Source organism: Bombus affinis, chromosome 7 (assembly GCF_024516045.1).
Source record: "Bombus affinis isolate iyBomAffi1 chromosome 7, iyBomAffi1.2, whole genome shotgun sequence".
NCBI lineage: Eukaryota > Metazoa > Arthropoda > Insecta > Hymenoptera > Apidae > Bombus > Bombus affinis.
Window position 1 is genome coordinate 800,238 of NC_066350.1, and position 21,403 is coordinate 821,640.

Here is a 21,403-nt window from a genome sequence, read left to right on the forward strand (position 1 = left end):
CATAAAATTAGAGAATCGATCGTTGCTGTTTTGTGTTTATTGTGATTCTTAACCAGCTAACTGCGTTTGACAAGTATACGCGTCGAACGAAAACTTTATTTTGATGCGTTTGTCGTCTATTCCATATTCCATTCCATGACTTAACCTCATGAGAGATTTCTAAAACTAAATTCCACAGTTTAACTGGTTAAAGGTTTCATTTTACGAAACACGATTTGGTCAAACCTGAGTAATACGACTCTATGCATTTCTATTTGATAATTCTCAAAAACCATGTATCTACTAACTCGCCTGGTAAAACACCGTAAACTTTATTCTCCTCAATCATTCTTCTCGACGTATTTCAATTTTCTTCATCTTACATCGTACTCCTGCAAGAAAAATTTTTCCTGCGAGAAAGATCTACCGAACTTATACCTCGTACTTTACTGTGCATCTCGACATGAACACTTACAGGCCACCCACGCGATAATGATAACAACTCGAGGTTTTCCAAGAAGCTCGGCGATGTAGCAAGTTTGAAACGCGATTTCCTGATGATCGGTTGATCGCCACTGTACGTGCAACTATATGCACGCGTGAGTATTCGGTCATCAGACCGTTTTATTTGCGTCGGTTATATCAGAGGTGTTATCTTACATTGTTCGCATTAGCGGATGGAGGAAGGTGAAGGTATCGGATGTTATACGGCATAAGGGCAACGTTAGGACCGAATTACTCGGGAGGAGATATTGCTTCTTTTGCCTCTGTTATACTCGTGTTGCCCTTTTTAGTTCTTTACTCTCTTCCTTTTTTCTTAGCTGTTCTGTCACGAAGAATGCTGTTTAGATGGTTCCGGGTTTTCGACGGACGCCGTATGTTCAGGAGCCGGTTAATTTTCGGCGCGATTAAATTGCCATTGAGAGGCGAGGGGACGGTGGAGGGGTTGTCTCAAGTATTGCTTAACGTTGATTAGTGGTTAAAGGAAATTTAGATACTCGAGAGAAATCATATAATTCTCAAAGACAAAACTATGATTTCTCATCGTCGTCGTTTAAAATGTTAGACTCTACGGATGTTTCTCGATTATCGGTTATCACCTATTTTCGGATTCGTAAGACTATTGCCATATTATAATGTTTCACTACCTGCCGTGTTAACATTTCCTTTCGCATTAGCAACGTTAATAACACGAACCTATCATTTGGAGGCGCATTAATATGAATGGACTAGATAAACCTCATTATCTTATAATTTTGCATGAATGACGAAATCGTTTTTGCAAGGTGAGTTTATATCACGTTATCCCGGGTATTGTTGTATGTAACGATACGATTCGAAATATCGGTTATATTAGGATACAACTGACAGAAATGTTATATTATCGCGTCAGCAGTCAATAAAGTGTTAATTAGTAGAATTATCGTCAATTTTCATTCGTAAACTTCAGCCGACCACGTAAAAGTTTATTAACGATAGTCAAAGTTCGCTCGTACATACGCTACAATGGATATACCACGTACAATCGAGCGCGAATGGCTATTTAGGATCGGTGGATACCGTTAAACACAATGTGTTCAACGTTATAACGATAAACACAGATCTCTTTGCGAATACTCTCATGCATATTCCTGCCGTCCTATCTCTTTCTTTCTTCTTATTTCTCTCGCGGGTGAAAGGGGCGCGTAAGTTTATAATAGATATTAAGCGGAACAGTTACGTGGCAGGATACTAGCAGAAAAAGCGTTGTTACTTTCCTGTTACGAGCGAGACCGCGATTCTCTTCCTCTTTACGCTGTTCTGGCAGAAGAGAGTAGTAATAGCGCGTGTAACAGTCGCGGGATTAACGCAGCACTGCAGATTCGCGCGTGCTGTAATTTTCGGAACGATTAAAGCTTCCTTCCTCTGCATCGTGTGCGATACCTTATAGTGGTACTTGCACGGTTCTAAATAAGGCGAGGAAAAAGCACGGGCGTTAGATAGCTTTTACGATCGAACGACGATAAATTTTCTAGCGTACTTCGACAAATTCAGGTAACCTATCATCGAGTAAAGATAGGATAGCGGTAGACTACCGTTGCTGTCTTGACTGATAAGATTCGAGGAGCGAGGAATCATGTCCCGAGAACAGCGATATTTTCGAACCAGTTATCGTTGCGAATGAGAGCTTGATTTTTGGATATTTTCTGATATACAAGCGGAATTTTTGAAGGATACAAATCTAAAATTTGTAAAGTAAAATAAGCCTTATCGCGAATAAAATTTCGAAGGAACGATTCGATATCTAAATCCTCTTGATGCGACTAATTATTTAAACTCCATATAATGGAGATTTTAAACGATCATCCTTCCGAACGAAACAATATTGTTTTATTCGTGCTCGTTTCCCTGCGATCGTTGCGAACCACGATATAGGAATAAAGTATTAATCTGATGTCTTAGCAATCATCCCATCGCATTTGAAATAATCAATCGTTCATGATATCATTCGCGCCAAGAATGAAAGCCACTACGTGCTATGTCATTGAAGAAATATACGTATACGTGGTCGTTGTGGAAGAAGAAACACGCAGGACACGATACGAACGGGAGGAGATCCATGAACGCACAAGACGTGTGTCTAAAGCTTGCAAACAAAGCATGAGAACGGCACGACCTTCTTTAATTCCAATCGCTAACCGCGAATTACTAGCACTTAAACGTTACACCGATGCTTGGAGTAATGTCTTACTCTGTGCATGGTTGTGATATAAACCTTTGTGGCGTGTAAGGATCGTAGAAGCTGAGCACGGACGCGGGCGCACGGTATATACGCCTCACGTTGAGCGCCAGCCAGCGAAACAGCATTATCTTGCCGAACGCTGCACGGTCACATCGCATTATTTCGTTCCGAGCATTATATTAAGCCTACGAAATTCCTCGTAGAGACTGGCAAGGAGTATGCATCTAAGATTCGCGGGGCGAATGGCTGGTGTGCCTCTTAGAAAATCCAGACGACGCGCGACGTCCTATCGTCGCATGAGAGAAACAGCCTCGAAATGTTTACGATGGAAAGTGAAGGCATTACACATTGCACATTACACTTCGTCGTTATCGCTGTCTGCCAAGAGCCAAGAACCTTTCTCTTTTCTCTTCTCTCTTCTCTCTTGTCTCTTCCCATTTCTTTTCTCACTATACGTTTGCTCTCCTCCTCTTCCCCCATCGCCGTCGATGTGTCTCGCCGTATATCTTCCTCCCTTTCTCTTGGACCGATCCTTTTCGCCTTGTTTCTGATCCTCTGCATTTCCTCGGCGGTGCCGCACCGTCGAGTAGCATATTTCTTTCTGTTCTCGGTCTTCCTCGCGCTTCTGCTCGATCTTTGATTTTTCTCACCTTGAACTCTCTTCCTCTTGCTCTCTCGATTCGACATACGCACTCGGTTCGCTCTATTTGGTCTCTGTCTCCCGGACGCATTCGGATTCGCGTGGCGCGCGTTATTCGCCGCGAAGAAATGATCGTATAAGGCAAAGAAACCGGCCTTAGATGGTTTCAAAGACCGGTGGCAGGCTATGCAGACCGGGTCCGGGTTCCTTCCTTCGGTCAGCCTCTCTGGATAGGCAAAAACTAGGATAGGCCTAGATGGCTGAGTTCCCCGGGAGACAGGGGGAGGCTAGAAGGAGAAAAATACTACGACCAAGGAGCGAGAGAGGAGCGAGGATATGCGCGAGATACCTCTGTACACGCGTGCAAGTGCGTACGAAGTACGAAGAAGGGAAGAGAGGCGCTGTGGGTTGAGTATAGGGACCGGAGGGGAAAAGAGAAGGTTGCGTGATCTGGGTGGGATGGAGAGAGGAGAAGACGAAGAAGAGGAAGGAAACGAAAGGAGAGACAGAGGCGGTAGGTAGCGCTGGAGTAGGTATATTCAGCCTAGCCGACCGGACAGTGCACTGAACTTGGCAAGAAATCCAAGGTTATATGGCTTAATGATCTAGTTTCTTCGGCACTGATATGATTCACCATTATGCATCCACTCATTTGGCTCCTTCCGCGCTAACTCGCGTCGCATCTGACTTTCACAACTTCTGGAAAGAATCTCGTAGTAGATTTGGACGTGTTCAATTTCCTGGATATCGGTTTGGTAGTAGATACTACTTGAAGGAAATGGAAAGGATCGACCGAGTTCGTATTGGACGTAGGAAAAAATGTTGTTGCAGTATTTGAAATCAAGATAAGTTAGCGTTTCTTGGCAAAAAGATCGATAGTTTCCACTCCGTATATCCGTTTTATCGATCTCTGCCGGTAGGAAAAGTTTCTCATTCGTTGTACACTAAAGCTGATAGCGTTTATCTTTCGTCTACTAGCTTCCGTTCGATCGAGACTAAATCGCGAAGAGGAGAGCGTTATTTGGTGCGATGCCCCATTAAATTATTTCAGCGAACCATCGACGATCCCGTTTGAAGGTTTCTCTGTAATCTTGAAAATGGTGTATGTCTCGTTAATTAGACTACTCGATACGCGTAATTAGCCGGGCAAAAAGAAAGAAAAGAATCGACAGGAACGTTAATTCGCGAGTTGTTGCTTCTGTATCGTCGATCCAAGGTCATGCCGCTTAAAGATTCAACTTCTTTGCCTGAGATATGATTCATCATTGTGCATTCATTTAACTGGCCCACTCGACGTACCTCCGAATATTTCGTGCAGCTTCTTCGTCGATAGGACTAAACGATCGACCTTAAGTTTTTCTAAAAGAAAATGTTTTGCATCATTTGGAAGAAATGTGAAGCGATCGTATATACAAAAAAGATACGAAAAAATCGATATAAAATGTAACAGTGCCGTTGCACGGCGATAAAATTATGTGCAGACACTCTGATTTATCACATCTATAGTGGACAGAGGAAAAAGAACAGAAACGAAAGAAAACGTTGGTGTTATTAGCGCAAGGTGCCTATTAAAGATCACACTTTATTTGTTCGCAATTGCAAATCCAGCAATTGGTAGAAGGGAGAGACATAAATCAGGTCGCATAGCAATTATCTGGTGTTTATCCCCTTTTTTTCTATTACCACCATCATTAGCTTGGTCCGCGCTATGCGAACGAGTAATTATTCTGACGCTAACCGGGATGCACGCGCGATTGCTGCTAACGGTTTACATTTGCTATAGTCGTGTCAACGAATAAAGCGCGCATTATTTTAAATTAGGTTTCACACGGAGGAGATCTTATATCGAGTGTACGACATTTAGCGATTATTCAAAATTTGTCAACATTTTGTTTTTCCGTACATTTTTTCTTGTATGTGCGTAATTTTGATTGTAAACGTTATTTCCAACGACGCGTTCTATCGAATGAGATCTCATAATCGATCGACTGTCAGCTAGTCTAGTAACTGAAGATAATTCAGTTGTATGTTGACTAGACGTTGCCGTGTAAAATTCTAGAAGGAACTCTTTCACGCTGTCAACGTTTTTACGATATTTCAATTTATTACCTCCAAATTCCTAGTAATATCTATTTATGGAAAGTTCCGTATGAAGAACATCTTCCAAAGACCTCGGTACTTTTCGAAGTATCTCGATACACTATCTGACTCCGAACGTCAGAAAAAGAGAATCCGTTACCAACAGCCCAGTCTTAGGGTGTCACTGGACCACTGGTTAAACTTTTCGTCCGTATCTTGTGTCTTCGTTTTTCGTCAGCGTTCTCGTTACTCGAATGTCCCGGATCCCCGGACGAATCCAGTTGAGAAATCCGAGCGGATTTCTGGTGGACCTAGACTTTGTGTTCCGTAACATGATCGTCGATTGATCACGGGGACGCTCGCTACGTTGCTTCTTCATTGAGTTATCGTATTCCTGGTTGCCCGAAAATGACCCTTGCCGGCTCTCCATGCTCGTTATTTTCGTAATAACGGAAACTTTTTTCACGGTGGTCATCGTTCTGGTCATTAGACTGCTTTTTTGGTGTTTCGTCGAAGGGTAAGTGTGCCAACGACTGAAATTTTTGACAAACGACAAATTTTCATTTCTGCGAATTCAGCTAATACCATCAGATATTTTTGCGCCATTTCGTGTATCGTTATGTAATTTGCGAACATTAAAGTAAAGAGAAAATCGGCGATTCTGAGTGTTAATAGGAACGGAATATAGAATTCGCTTGTTAATGTTGAAGAAATCTTATAGCTTTTAATACAGCTGCAGATTGAATTTTTTTCACTGCGAATAATTGAATATGAACCCTTTGCACTCGAGAGGTGATTCTCAGCCATCACTTGGTTTGATACAGTGACTCGAACGGCGACGATGTTTATTTAGGTTTGATTTCTTTGGAAGTCGAAGCGCAGATACTAATACAGCTTCATGAATGGGTTTCTAAGCTTCTTCCGTATAATCTTACGAAATGTAGAATAATACACTTCAAATGCCTATAAGATTTTCTTATGTCAAATTCGCGATGTTCTTATGTTCCAAATTCTTATGTTCAAGTTCGCGATCATGAATCGGGCTGCGTCTTCGGCGTTAGTTAGAGCTTGGCAGTCGTAGCAATAGGAATATTATTTTCAAATTTGTTGAACCCTATAAGCTTGGGATGTAGGAATGAAATCAGCTCAAATGAAGATGAGTTTGATCTTTCGTTTTTAAACGACGAAATTACATTTATACATAGAGTACTTGATAGAGAAAAGGAAAGCAGTGATGAATATAGCGTTTGAAATGTAAACATACGTAAAATATTAAAATATAGTAGTTTTATGTGTTAATTTGTATGTGAAATCATTTAAATATACACAAAATATGTGGCAAATCGTCTCCAATTGTTGGCAGGTCTCAGCGAAAAAGACTTTGAGCGCAAAGGGTTAAGGATGACGCGCATCTTAGATGAATAAAATTGTTTGGTAAATGCAGATAATATCAACATGATATAGCGTTGAATTAGTTTTTGCCACGAAATGTATTAAAATGAGTTATTAAAATTATCCAAGGAAATGAATGGCTATCATGTAGTTACGTGTTACTTATGGAACTAACTGAAGTTATCGAGAAGTTACATAGGAACTGTAGTTAGTTATCGAGAACGTTTTTGTGTCTATTACAATCGCAGCATATGTTTATTTCGTCATTAAACAATGATATTTTAAGCTCATAAGAATTCGATCGTATAAAGAGAAAATAATTTTCTTAATGTGTGCAGCGGTAAATTTCGCTTAAAGTGAATTAATTACTTATGTAACCATGCGTTGTAATAATAACTAATGATTGATTATACGTTTTTTCTGTCTATTCTTTTACTCGCAATTCATAGTTAATGCCCTAGTAATTACTGTTCACTGAATTTGTACTTGATAATGTACTTGTAGCATATTTGCCTACATTTCTAGAAATCATTTTATAGTTCTTAATATATCATTATTTTCATTGCTATATCAGTTAAAAATAGACAAAGTTTTCTTATTCTTCTTGGTCACGAAATCAAATTTGATACAATAGAATGAGATTGAAAAATGTTATTTTCGGAACTGTTAAATGTATCCCTAATAGTAGTAAAATAAAATCGATAAATATAAGTATAAATTAAAGATGAACTGATAATTCTTAAGTACCAACGTTCTTCTCGTTGTAGTAGAATTATTCTATTGCACTTTCTGTCGGATAAAAATTTCTAAACGACGATAGATAAACGAACATGATTCATCAGCCGTTTCTATGAACATGAAATGTTGTGGGGGAGGGCAAGGCTGCCTGGAGGACACACGTGCAGGAAGTGGCACACCCTTCGGAATGCAGTCGAACATTGTGAACGGCCGCGAAATACGAAACGAAAGAAATGCATTCTAATAGATTGTATACGCACGTCGCGCGGCCCTTCGTGCTTCGACTACCACGATTTTCACGTGATATCCTCTTGGACGAGCTTTCGGTCGAAGATCATCGAATCGGAACGTGGAAACATCGTTGAATCGAAAACTGTAAATTAATAGAAACGGTTATTCGATATTAGTGGATGATTAATTCATTAGACCTTACTCGAGAATCGTAAAAGGCGAGTATTTTTGTTTTTAAATTAGGAAATATATATAAAAAATATATATATATTTTTATCATGTATATATATATATATATATATATATATATATATATATATATATATATATATATATAGTGTGTATAACGAACAACAATGGTTTTTAAACTCGTTCAAGTTACTGCTGAAACGGCGAATCCAATAATATAAACTAGCGATATGATTGATAAATTGAATGATAAACCAGCGGGCAGGACTGGCCTTCTCATCAATGCGGTATCTGCCGCTCGATCGTTGAACAAAGGGAAAGGGAAGAGAAAGGGGGGAAAAAGGAAAAGTACGCGGCAAGGCTGCTTGGAGGACACGCGGGCAGGAAACGGCTCAGGGCTCGAAAGGAATGCAATTGGAAGGATGCAAACGAAATTCATTCTAAAGCGTGGCGTGCACGGTAGCGCGTCGTGTCCCGACCCTTGGTGCACGTTTTGTCTGCGTGACCTAACGCGATAGGATGACCGGTGGAAAAAAGGAGATGAGAAGCAGAGGAAAGGTGGAGAAGCTAAAGAAGCTGAAGAAAGAAGCAGCGGGGAGGAGGAAGAGAAACGAAGACCCCACGGAGACGTGATGTGCCTCACGATGCGAATTCTAAGCCTTCAGGCTGTGGCGGCCTCCGGACCCCGAGGGCTTCTGAAACCTATGAGAGCTGCCATCTTTCCCTCGCTAAGCTGGATGCACGCATCTAGTCTCCGTTACTCTCTCTGTCTCTCACGATCCCGCCAAAGTGGAATGAACTCCTTCCCTCCGGATGAACACTCTTGCTCGTCGTAGCTTTAATGCACGTTAATTGATGACAACCGCGCGCGGTTCGATTAAAATTCAAGTGATTTTAAAATACACGTTCCTGGATCGCTTGGATGAGCGTCCTCGATCGAAAAATCGCCCGAGTGATTTCCACTCTGGATGATAGCCGTAGGATGGTTAGCCAGTTTATCATTCCGGGAATTATGCGGTAATCTAGCGATCGATCCTGGATTTCCTTGATCTGCAAGTGGTATATTTTCAGGTTTTTGTAGTTCTGCCAATCTTACGTAATCTCGACATTACAGGTTCTAAAATTAATACATAAATACCAGATCACACGCCTTATCACGCGATAGTCCACAAATCGTCGCATATGATTAACGCTTAAAAGTTTGAATAATCGATTCACCGCGTCACAATCGTAAAGCAAATCTAACCTCCTCAAAATGAAGTAACAAAAACACGAACCTTGGACAAGTCAACTGCGACCCTTTTTCTTGGTTATTTCGAAAACGCCGCATCACGTTTTTGCACGAACGACGCATACGTTTTGCAATTGTTTATAGAAAAGTGAACAGAATCAAGATTTTTATCATCGAACAGAATGCGCGTTGCTCTATGTGACATGGCTGATTTCACGGCAATATTCGTGTTACGCGTCGAACGTACGTACCATTTTATTCCAACTTTGCGGAATATTTTTGCTATAGGGAGGAAGATAGAAAGAGAGGAAGAGAGAGAGAGAGAGAGAGAGACAGTTTCAGTGCCATGCGAAAGATGCTGCGTCATCCATTTGGATGGTACGAGACTGTCTACTGAGAAAAACTAGGAAAGACAGATGCGTAGATGGACTTTTATTGCCAGCCTCACCATAATGGAACGCAACGTTCCTCTTTCCTGTGCATTTGCCACGCATCCGAACGAATTTCACTTAGTTCTTGTTGATCTTAAAAGAACCGCGCTTCACGGGACGAACAATCATTCTATCACTTTTTTCCCTTCTTTGTCCCGTTTGCTAGGAAGTCTGAGCGTCTAGTTTCGAAAAGGACCTGTCTTTGCGTTTTAGAGGAATTTCGTTCTGTCACGTGTGAGCGCACTTAAAATGATTCGCCGTTTCACACGGTTTGATGCTCGAATGGATTTTTCTGCGTGTTCGTAGTCTTACGCGAGGTTGAATTCTTGTAATGCCCAATCGATATTTTTATAAATCGTCCGAAACTTTGATGGCTTTATGATTATTCTTCATTTGTCTCTTCATTCGTTCGCAAAGGATAGTATGTGGATTATAATCGTACGAGGAAGATAGAATTTTCGTTCTTCATCGTAGTTTACGAAGTGTACAATTTACTCCAAGTCAAACGTATTTTCAGTACACATTTCGGTAATAAATCCTTTGGAGTACAGCTTCATCTAGACAAGTAATTGTTGTCGTAAAACTATATAGACTACGTATGAAATATACTTAAAAACTGTAAAAATTATTTGACCATCATTTGTCACTCGTAATTATTTTTTATCGGCTGCCAATTTTACGCATGTATACAAATACGTTTGATAAAACAGTTTCCGCAGTAATTTATGGCAGATTATATTTTAGTTAGCTTCGTGATTTTACCATAGATAATATGTAATTTTCTCATGTTTTCACTTAGTACAACGTGAATTTTGTAGATTACAAAGATGTCTTTTCCTCATTTTGACATTTCTGAATAATTTAATCATGATGATATTAACGACAATTTAACATAGTCGAGTTAAGTAAAGCAGATACCTTTTGAGGAACATGAGGGTAAGTCATATTATTTACAACACAAAGCACCGATTTGGAAATAAAACAGCATACTTTAAGTAGAATTTTTCAATACTGCAAATATGTACTTGAGAACACTTGGAATCCACTCTACGCGCTGTAAAATCGCGCACTATAATCAAAGTTGCGGTTTGCTCGTACGGATTGCGAATGTCATGGATCCATCGCGAATACGACGAAGGAGAGGATACAGATGACGTTGAATGAAAATCCCTCTCACTAGTCGATGCTGCGTTACTATCGCGCCACGTGGGCGTCTTCCTCTTCCAATCTCTTCTCTCCTATCTTTAGTAAGTTCCATTTGGCTTTGCGCGCGTTCTCGCGTTTCCATGAACCCGTCCTCGCTGATTCTTCCTCCCGTCGAATACCGTCTGAATTTATTCAGCAGCGTGTCCGAGACGAACGACGTTTATGATGTTTATTCGACGCTGAAGTTGCGCTGTATTGAACATGCGGGCGGATCGAGGATAGAGTTTGAAGTCTCGTCACCAGCGTTCGAGTTCCACGCGATACAGGAGAGGAATTTTCTGACAATTTCTGCTTGTTTATTGGCGATTTCTGCTGCTTGATCCTTGCAACAAGCTACGCGTACAGCCAGAGGAGAATCCTGTCTTTCGCTTCGTTACAATATGCGACTTTGGCTGTTTCGAGTTTGTGGTTGCAAGAGATTTTTCGAGCGCTGATTCGATGTAAGATGTTAGCGTGTATCTTTGCACAAGTTTGTCCAAGTTTTACGATAATATCGTGTATTATCTTCCCTGTAGGAAAAGGCAGATTAATCCTCGATAAGGTTTGGATATGGATTAAGATAAAAAAGGAAGATCGTATTAAATCGGGAGTTACATGGTATTCGAAAATATAGAAACATCGTTGAAGTCTAAATGCATATTTCGTTGAAGTTTGATTACGATCATTATTCTTCGAAGAACAAGACTACACGGAAATTTATGAAATACTTCAACATACGTTATTGCGTCGCTTTCTATCCCGAATCATGTGGCTTCACGCATCACATTAATCGTTTTCAATTACTCGATTTTCACGGTCAATTTGCTCGCGTTTTTTCAACCAAAGTTCGTATCCGAGGCACGTTAAAATTGGTACCCCGAGCGATCCCCGTTCTTTCTTCCATGAGAGCTTTACGCGAACGACAACGACGCGACGTGGCTCTCCTCTAAACTTTGAGACTGTATTTCTTTAGCTGGCTCGGACTTTCGGCTTTCAAATGGTTTTTCGAGACACGTACGTACTATTTCAGTCGGTAGTACTGTTATCTGCGTCTCGAAACTGGATTTTTCATGTCACGCAACGTATTTGTGAGCTGCACTTTATCTTGCGTGAAATTATTTTTGGACAGCGAAAAGTTCTTTCGTATTTCTTCGTGCATAATCAAACAGCTCTTCGCAAAATACATCTCCAGAACTATAATCTCGAACAGACTTACTGCATCTATCGTCACAAATATTATCCATTAAGAAGATTATCACGATATTGCAAGTTATCCGATACGTTAAAAGCCTGCTTCAGGAATATGATAACAATCTTTTGGAAAATATTATATATTCCTTGACTTTGAGAAACTTTAATCAAACTTTGAGAAATCGCAAAGCATACCACGCGAAGAGAGTGAGAATAACTCGAGGATCTATTAGAACTCGGCGAATTTTCATTACAAGAAGCTTCGCGCTCTGAGGACGGTAGTCTGCCACGTCTCATGAAATTCGCGTTCCTACCACACGTCGAAGCTTCTGCACGCACACAGGTTCAGCCGTCTGGATCACGATCCTTCGGAGGAATGTCTCTAGCGGCGCATTTGAATTCTATTGGACACGCGTGGCGCGCGCTGGCTTGCGGCCGAACCGCTGCCAGCAGCTACCAGGGAAAACTGGACTGTCTTATCTGACGGCAGGTAAATCAGATGCGTGCGTCCATGGTTAAAAAAGTGAAAAATGTCGGCACGTGCCATACGACCCCACAGGTTATCTTGGTCAACAGGTGTAGTAGTTGAACATTCGACGAACGATCGACGATCTCACGTTTCTCTATTTATAATTTAACGGATGCGACTCCACCGTTTACGATTTCGTTCTGCGATAAAATCGGCAACAGGAAAGAAGCGCGTTTTTAATTTTTCTTATTTGTATTCTTAGATAATAGTTTTTACCGTTATCGCGTCAATATCGTCTACCTATCACTCATGTATCGCATCGGTCCGCATTTGAACAGGTTCTCAAGAGTAAAATTACGTAAATCCCTTTAGGAAGCAATCATAAAACCTCGTGCTATTTTATTCCGACTCGAGTTTATAACTATCCTTCGCTAAAAATGACTTAACAGGCCTGTATTTTTATCCTTCGTAATTATTACGGATATTAAATTATGCGACTTTTTCTGATACTTCATATCGTCTAAGTTTTCAAGTAAGTCTACGATTGGTTCGATTCCAAACGTACTTTTAATAATTTCTCGTTTTATCGTATTCCGATTGCCGCGTTTCCCCCTACAGCTATTCTCATTTCCGTTTTGCCTTTCATATAAAATCACTTTCCTGGGACTATCCACTTAGTTGGATTAAGGAAACTAGTCGAGTAGCCATTGGGTACATCAGATATCGCGTAACTACATCGTGGCTCTCCTTACTTTAATAAATATTCTCGAATGGTGATGAATAGTTACCGTGTATTAACAGAGATTGTAAGCTGCATTAGGTAATTTATCTACGAATACGACAGGCTGTCTATCGATTGTTCGCACGGACGATTTATTCGTGCTAACGACGTAATTAATCCTTAATTGATCTAGCTCGAATTGGTTTCCGAATTCGGAAAGAATCGCAAAAAGTGATATCGGGAATGCGTTTGAAAATTTATGTCGTTCACAGATAATGGACAAACCGAAGAAAACTATTTTAATTTCTATCGAATCGCAGCCCTCTAAGTAGCATGAATCAGAGATAACGCAATGCAAGGTGTAGCAGCGAAACGGAATGCGTTCTACGTGAGATAGGCGATTGACTCACCGGTATGTCAGTGATATATTTTTTCCAACTGTCCGGGATAGATAACAGTGTTCGTGGTTAAATAGTATAGGCAGGTGTACGGTCTTCGATCTTTCGCTGTCTGTAATTGCATGCAAATATGTTCCAATTTTAATGTAAATCACTTTTTTAGCGAAACAACTAAAGATTTGCTCAGATCGAATAATACGCAAGCGCTAGCGCTACGTGTAAACATGTCCTTGGCATCGTTCTGTCTAGAGTCTTTCAGATTGCCCGCATATGAGTGGATAATCGTTTGATAATCCAAAGCAGTAATCGATTCGTTTACGATATAAAATTAATGTTATATATATATACAGTAAACATCCATTCGTGAAAAATAGTAGATATTTTCTAGAATTTACAAGATATCTTTTCTATACTTTGAATTCCAAGAACTTCTTTCTAGTCGTAATGTCTCTGCGCCATTATCTCGAAATACCATGTTTTATCACATGTATCGATCATATTTAACAGTGTTTATAATATACCATACATATACATATATTTTCATTCATTTTCTATAATTTATTACATAATTAAATAGGAGACATCGGAGACGATGCGTACAAGATACACGCGGAAAGCCTAATGATTTGTAAAGTCCTAATCCTGGCACTAAAAATCTCCCATTAAAATTCCTTTTGCCGAAGGAAAGAACTCGTAAAACCTCAAAGACAATGCACGCTACGATCGCTTGCGTCATGGTCGTTGGAAAATGCAAACGACTGAAACTTCGTTTATCTTTCGAGAAACTCCAATTCCAGTCGATGGCGAGATCAAAACCCCAACTTCCGAGCGATCGCGATCGGAGCAAAACGAATGTAACGCGTTACATTCTCCCATTGAGCAAAGTGATAAAATGTAGAAAGACGACTTGGTACCCGGAGGAAGTCGACGTTTTTACTCTCGCCGGATTACGTTGTTACCGTCTTAAGTATCCGGTGCCTATCCCCCGATGCTTTGGCTCTTCCTGCTAGCTAAGACATTATAATTTTCCAATCTTCCATGATGCATATACGCATGTACATTTATGCTCCCAGGATAGGCCAAGCTCAGACGATTTGACGAGCCTAAAGGTCCGTCGTCGTTTCTACGTCAATTTTTCGTCTCTCAAGCTCGATCCGCTGCTTTGCGATCTATAAGGATTAATCCTAATCCTTCAGCCATCGAGGAGGTAAAATCACGTTGAGTTATTTCGAAGAGATTTAATCATGTATTAAAAAGAAACTCCAGCTCGCGTCTATCTTGCTGAGTTATTGCTATTGAACCATTGAACCATTATACCGATTGAACCATTCAGTCTTGTCAACGGATATCTTTGTTCTAAGAATCCTGTATTCGACTAGCTATTCGCTGTGATAATTAAAGAAATACTACCAATGAAACATTATAATAGTATTCTATTAAACTTCTAATAACAGGATATCCGATGCCAGTTTCTTATAGAATTAATTTCGTCAATAACCAGATATAAATCGAATTTTTTGTTGTATAATGCCGATACGATAGATGATGATATATTACTGGAAAAATAAAAAAATGTTAAAACAAAAAGCTAACATAATTACATGTTCGTTGAAGGATATGGTCCCTCGCAAAGGACGTTCTTCTCTCCCCCTTTCTGTCGTAATAATCAGTTCAATCTATAAGGTTTTGGAAAAAAAAAAAGAAGATTCGAGCAACATGTTATACCTTTTCTTGATGATATCTGTTTTAATCGTATGCAAAATGTGAGGTGTTTGGCATCATACGCACTTGCGTAAGCATTTATTTCCATTGTATATTCTTAGCTTAAGCAAACGATGTTATTCATGATCAATGATCGATATGCACTTTCTACTTTATCGAATATGCCATTCTCTTATATAATAAAATATATTGTATATTTGTTATAATACATACAAGATATATACGCATAAATTGTTGTCTAGAGATTTAAATTCTGGCTGAATATAAAAACCTAGGAAACTTCTTTTGGAATAATTTATTCATTTATCGCCAATTTCCCCATAATTTTTACACGGAATAGCGTTCAGCATTTAGATATATCGAGCTTGCACATCTTTATCGTGCTTGATCATCGTTCGTCAGCCGCCCTCATTTCGGTCGTCGTTTAACTTGACTCAGCGCTTCTATCATTATCGTTGTTTTAAATCTCGAGTATACAGAAAATAACAGAAAATAATCTGTTATATCTCATTGTCGCTTCGCATTTATCACTATCTCATCCATCTCCTTTACAAATTCTTAAAATCATCTTATGTCTGACAGCTAAACCGATGATATGGACATCTTGGACTTTTCATAAATTTCAAAATTACGTTTCTGAAATACGTAGCTTCGATATTTCAACTTGTACCATTGCGGGAAACCTCGACACAAAACATTCCGCGTTAATGCCTTTCCTTTTCTAGTTAGGTCTCAAAGTGTTAAAACGCAAAATCTGGTTACAGCCTTGATCTTGGAAAATGAAGCAAGCAAGGGCGAGAACCGTTCATGATCCGTGAATGGATGGCTTCCTGAGCCGATGAAAGTCGATGCTTTCCTCCGTTGGTCGAGCTCGTCATGGTCCCTTGACTTTCGATCTTCCGCCGCGCCGCGCTGCGTCGCGTCGTTTCACGTTCTCTACGGAATTACACGCGGCTAGAATGCCTCTTCCTCGGCTCTCCTCGTCTCCTTCGGTCGCGGTCTGCTCACCGTTCGAGCTTGTTGTAGATACACTTGGTGATTTATCGCATGGTCGGAACGCATTAACGTTTCAACCCATGTTACGGCATCACGGCGCGTCGTTCTTCAGATAGAAACGGTTAGATGAAGTCCGCACTACGCCTGACACTGGGTCACGAAAGTATCGCAATTAAATGCGTCGACCCCGCGTGTAATTAAGGCATCGTATACACGCGAGTGTTGCTGCTGCCTGATTTTCCTGACGTCGAGTTGCTTTCAGCCGAGGAACAAACAATCACTGAGTCTTCGAAAGCGTTGCAGAGAAATTCTTTGTTCGCGTTACGCGAGCGTGATGCGAAACGGGCTTGATTTTAGCGTTAACGTCGTCATTGGAATCAAATTAATCGAAATTTGTTATAATTCAAAGCGTTAATGTTAACGGATTTGATCGTGATACTCCAGTTACGGTTACTAAATCTTATATTTATATGCTCATTGTATTACAATACGATCGAAGGTGGCGATTTTAGTAAATTTTGTTTAGAGCACTGTAGTTGTAGGGTGTTGTGCGACCTATACTTATACGCGTTAACTCTATCGCAGTCCTAGTGCATGGATTTTCATGCAAGTTAAAAAGATAAAAAATACAGAAACAGATCACCTGTTATGAACTACTATCAATCATCGATACAAACCGGTTCGACACTTGCTTTTACTTCGTACTAGGTTGCTATAGGAATTGTCTGCCACTGAACGTAAGATAGGAATTCCATCCATTATTTCTGACAGTGTCTCATTTTGTACAAGTTGTATATCGATCTGTTTCGTGTATATCGCGTATATCGACGCTATAAAGGCATCGGTGATGTAAATACCTCCGAAGAATTTGAAGAATTTATCGCAGAAAATCTCTTTTCTTCCTTCTTGTATTTCTGCTTTTATCGAACTTTATGAAAGAACTATTCTATCAACTTCGTTTCTAAGTTACCAAACGTATCTTGTTTGGATTTCTAGTACCGATAAAGTGGAAGCGTATATGATTCCGAGAAATAAGCAAAGCAACATCCGTGTAATAATAACGACAAAACCGCTATCTTTCCTACGACATCGTAGTGCGTGGCAGCGAGAAGATAGAAAAGATACACCGCGACTTTGGTATTATGCTGACATGCACGGCAGTCCCACACACATAAGAAGAGACTGTCCTATCGGGGTGCGTTTCAAGCGGAAAGGAATGATTTATCGAAACACGTAATATGTCTAATGCCTGATAAAAGGCCGCATAGAAATGTTCATTCAGTGGAAATACAGCTTCGTGGCCTCGTAGTTAACTGTATGTATACGTCAAAACAATTTAAAAAGGTAAATCGATTACTGTCCTGAACCCTCCTCCTCCTCCTTCTTCTACCTTGATTAATTACTGGCGGCACGAGCAAATATTTGAATGTAATTCTATGTAGGTAAGTTAAGCCCCGGCGCATGGAGAATCATATTTCATGAAAGTGAGACGTTCCTCGTGTACGTAGATGGGGAAAACATGGAATGATGTACAGTACGTATCGAATAATTTCACTGATGCGTAGCTTCTCGATGTTTTGTGGAAAACCTTCCTATTATAACAGATAACTTCTTTTTCATTTCAAGTAAGAAATAGCTGCATCGGAAATATTTCAAAACAAATTCATGCTCTCTTGTTCTTTCTAACTAAATTTCAATGAACGTTACTCCGTTCACCGACGTTCAACGAAACTCTTACGGAACAGGCTCGACGATTTTTCAAATTCTTTCGTAATTTATGACGACTCTAAAACAACGAGATTCTACGCGATTACGGAGTTAGTCGTATTAGTCGATTCTTTAATCTCCGCATTCAAAAAGTCGCATTCATTGATGAAGACGTGGCAAAGTGTTCCGCGATTTTCGCCATTCATCGTGGGTTTCTCGTCCGATTAACTTAACTCGTAGCGATTAACGTAATTCTGCCTCTCTTTCTCTCTCCCCACCCCCTTCCATAATGAACGGCGTACAATCGATCGAGGGATGGGGAAAGGAGGAAGAACGAGTCCAGCTAGCCGGCAGGAAAAGAAGAACAAAGGCCAGAGAGTCGGTCGAGGTTGGACCCTTGTCTGGGTTCCGTGACGACCACGCTAGTTAATGTTTTATGGAATCGAGCAGGTCGAGAGAGTCGAACAGGTGCACGAATTGGTCCATTCGATGGATGGTCCCGCTCTTTTCCTCTACTCTTCTTCTTCTTCTAGACCTTTCTTCCTTTGGCGCGTTCTTCTCAACGTCCCCCGATTCTTTACAACGAGAGAGAGCTAGCTTCTCTCAACCTCTAATTCTCGACTCGAGGGAACAAAAACTTAATCGGTTGCTTCCTCTGCTCTCCTCTACGAATAGAACGGCCTCCACTGGAGGCTGAACCAACGACGAAGAGCCAGCCGCGATCGTGAAGACCGAGAGGGACAGAGTGACACGCACACTGGTGTGGAATTAACTTTTAGTCGATCCAGATATATTTCTTTGGGCGAACTCGAGATCGTCCAAGGGATACGGATCTGGTTGTTTGGTGTTGTAAAAGATAGTGTCAGTCATTGATCCCCTGGATTCTCGAGTGTTAGAAGGTTTTTGCGGTCGAATGACGACACGGCTTACGATTCGAAGATATTCGTTCCTGCGAATGATAGATCAAGTAAAACGATGGTAAATATATAGTTTGTTTAAGAATTGAGAAAATTTATACTGTTTCCTTGTATTGTACTATAATTGGAAGATGGATATTACATTAGAATCTAAGAGTTTTAAAGAAAAATTCATTTCCAAACGATCGGTTTAATAATATACATTTACCAAAATGAATGAAATCGATAGAACCAGTTTTTCATCGACCGATATCCGAATGGCCGATCGAAAATATATCTTTCGAGGCGTGCAATCTGCAGCTCGTGGATGGGTTCGACACGATTTCGATGCCGTAAAAATGGAGCCTATACCACTGCGCGCGTCAGCGCAGGAGGTATCGGGAAAAAAGAAGAAGCAACTGCTCGAGGAGAAATCTAGCCGGAGGGGGGATCCTTTCGAGAGCTGCGTACGATCAGGATTACCTTTGGGGTAATCTTCGTATCCAGTAGCTGTAAGCGACTGCATTCATTTAGCCTGGTGTGAGTCGAGGAAGATAGGTGTAGGTGCGAGCGAGCGAGCGAGCGACCAAACTGTCGGATACAGCCGGTTTCGCGTTATTACCGGGCACGGGCCTCCAAGGTCCTTAAGAAGGAGCTTCTGAAATATGCTGATAATAGGTGGACGCCGCGAAATCTCGAGGGATAGCCGGGAATTGCGGGAAATACTTATTTGGTCACGTGAATGGATACGTTCAAGTGATTATAGAACCCGCGAAAAGTGATGGACTAATGTTAAAGCGTAACGCTGCGCTGTCGAAAAACCGGTCAAATTTATCTTCTCTGTCACGTTGCTCCAATCCAAACGCGTTCATCTTTATGGAAAGTGGCCAACTTGTAATTTTCTGACTCGGCCAGCTCTCTTTTGTCTCACGGTTATGTAACCTGTGAGCGGACGAGATCGGTTTGCTTAATGGCGAACCATGTGCTTCTGCTTCTTTCTTAATAATAGAAAAAAGTTTCCGTTGTGTCGACATTGGGCGTGGAAGTAGACATATTTTTATTGGATTATGGTTTGGTGCCTGGATTTATTGTTCCCGTTTCATAGTATAGCGAATTTCTTAAAATCGATGTATATTTAATTAGATTCGTGATTAAACTATGCGTGTAATTTAAGATAGGAGGGTTCGCACATTTATCGAGAAAATTCGACACCTGTTGGCAACTAAAATTAAAGTGCGGCCTAACAACCGCCGTAAATAATCACGTAAGAGCGTGCGAGCAATCACTATGGTCTATCTGGCGGCACATCGGTGAGAAACCTATGCAAATTGAATATTAATACGCACGATGTCGCGAGGACACGGAGAAGCTCGACAACGGTCTGGCACCGATGACGTTAGCCCAATAAATAACACCTGAAATATAATACAACATACATTACCCGTGTGTAATAGGAATTCGTTTTTCGTCCCGAACCGCGCGAGAATCGCCATTGGAATCGCGTCGTCGACCATTTTTTCTCTTGACCTTTACCAGAAATAGGTACTTTGGATCTAGATAGTTGCGTTGGTCATTTAACACGACTTAACTATCCGGCGTGAATCTAAGAGAGTTGACGCAGCGCAGTCAGCGAAGACCCTGAAATCGCGGATGATTGCAGCGTATCCTTGCTGGTGCTCACTCGCACTAACTCGCTATGTCGCGCCAGCGGACACTTCCCTCGGTCCTGTCCAGATGGTAAAGTGAGAACAGTTAGCCGCGAAATTTACGGCTCTATTGACGCTGATAAATGGGATAGTTCAGTCTATTTATAATTTGATGTTAGCCACGAGCAGCGCGTACGTTTCGGACCGTTGAGCCACGTATTTCGTGTCTTTGCACTGGGATTTATGGAATTAACGTGAAAACAGAGGGTCACACAGTGGACATAAGGTGGGGGGAGGATTGAATTTTTTCGAGTTAATTATTTTTCGTCGCAGACGTTGCTCATATATCGTATCGGATACCGATTCATCTCGTAAAAGTCTGGTCGGAAGGGCTGCGTAATTAGAGGACGAGGATCAGTTGGTTTAACGATAACGGCTCGCGGCGAGTATAACGCTTCATCGCCCGTATACGTATTTGTTTGGATTATGGATCCTGTTGAGCGGCGTTAGGATTGTTATCGGAGCTTTGGAGTCGAGTGAAATCGTCGTACAGGGTATCAACCAGAGAGAATCAAGGCGTTATTGAGAATGAGTCTGGATGAGCTTGAATAGCTCAGGTAGAGAATCACGGTCTAGTTTCGGCCGTGGTTTCGATCTCTCTTGAAATAAAATATCGGGTTAATAAGCCTTAATAATAAGTCTTCTGAAGGAAAATGCTATTGTTTCTTAAATATTTAATGTTACTTTTAAATATCAGCGTCATCCTATCTGTGAAATTTCTTATTTATCCACTCACGCTTCCCTGTTCTTACAGTTTGAATAATGAGAATCTCCATTATA

At 40.8% G+C, this 21,403-nt stretch overlaps 1 protein-coding gene and 1 long non-coding RNA gene across 3 annotated transcripts in view; one reads left to right on the plus strand and one right to left on the minus strand.

Moving 5' to 3' along the window:
• Positions 1–21,403, plus strand: part of LOC126918344 (uncharacterized) — a 79,807-nt gene that overhangs the window by 18,961 nt on the left and 39,443 nt on the right. The gene's annotated exons all lie outside the window — the stretch shown is intronic.
• LOC126918424 (uncharacterized) lies at positions 5,635–10,861 on the minus strand. The gene is made up of 3 exons (XR_007711325.1): positions 9,945–10,861; positions 7,811–7,923; positions 5,635–5,953 (listed from the first exon to the last, which is right to left on the minus strand). It is a non-coding gene; the product is annotated as an uncharacterized LOC126918424 (long non-coding RNA).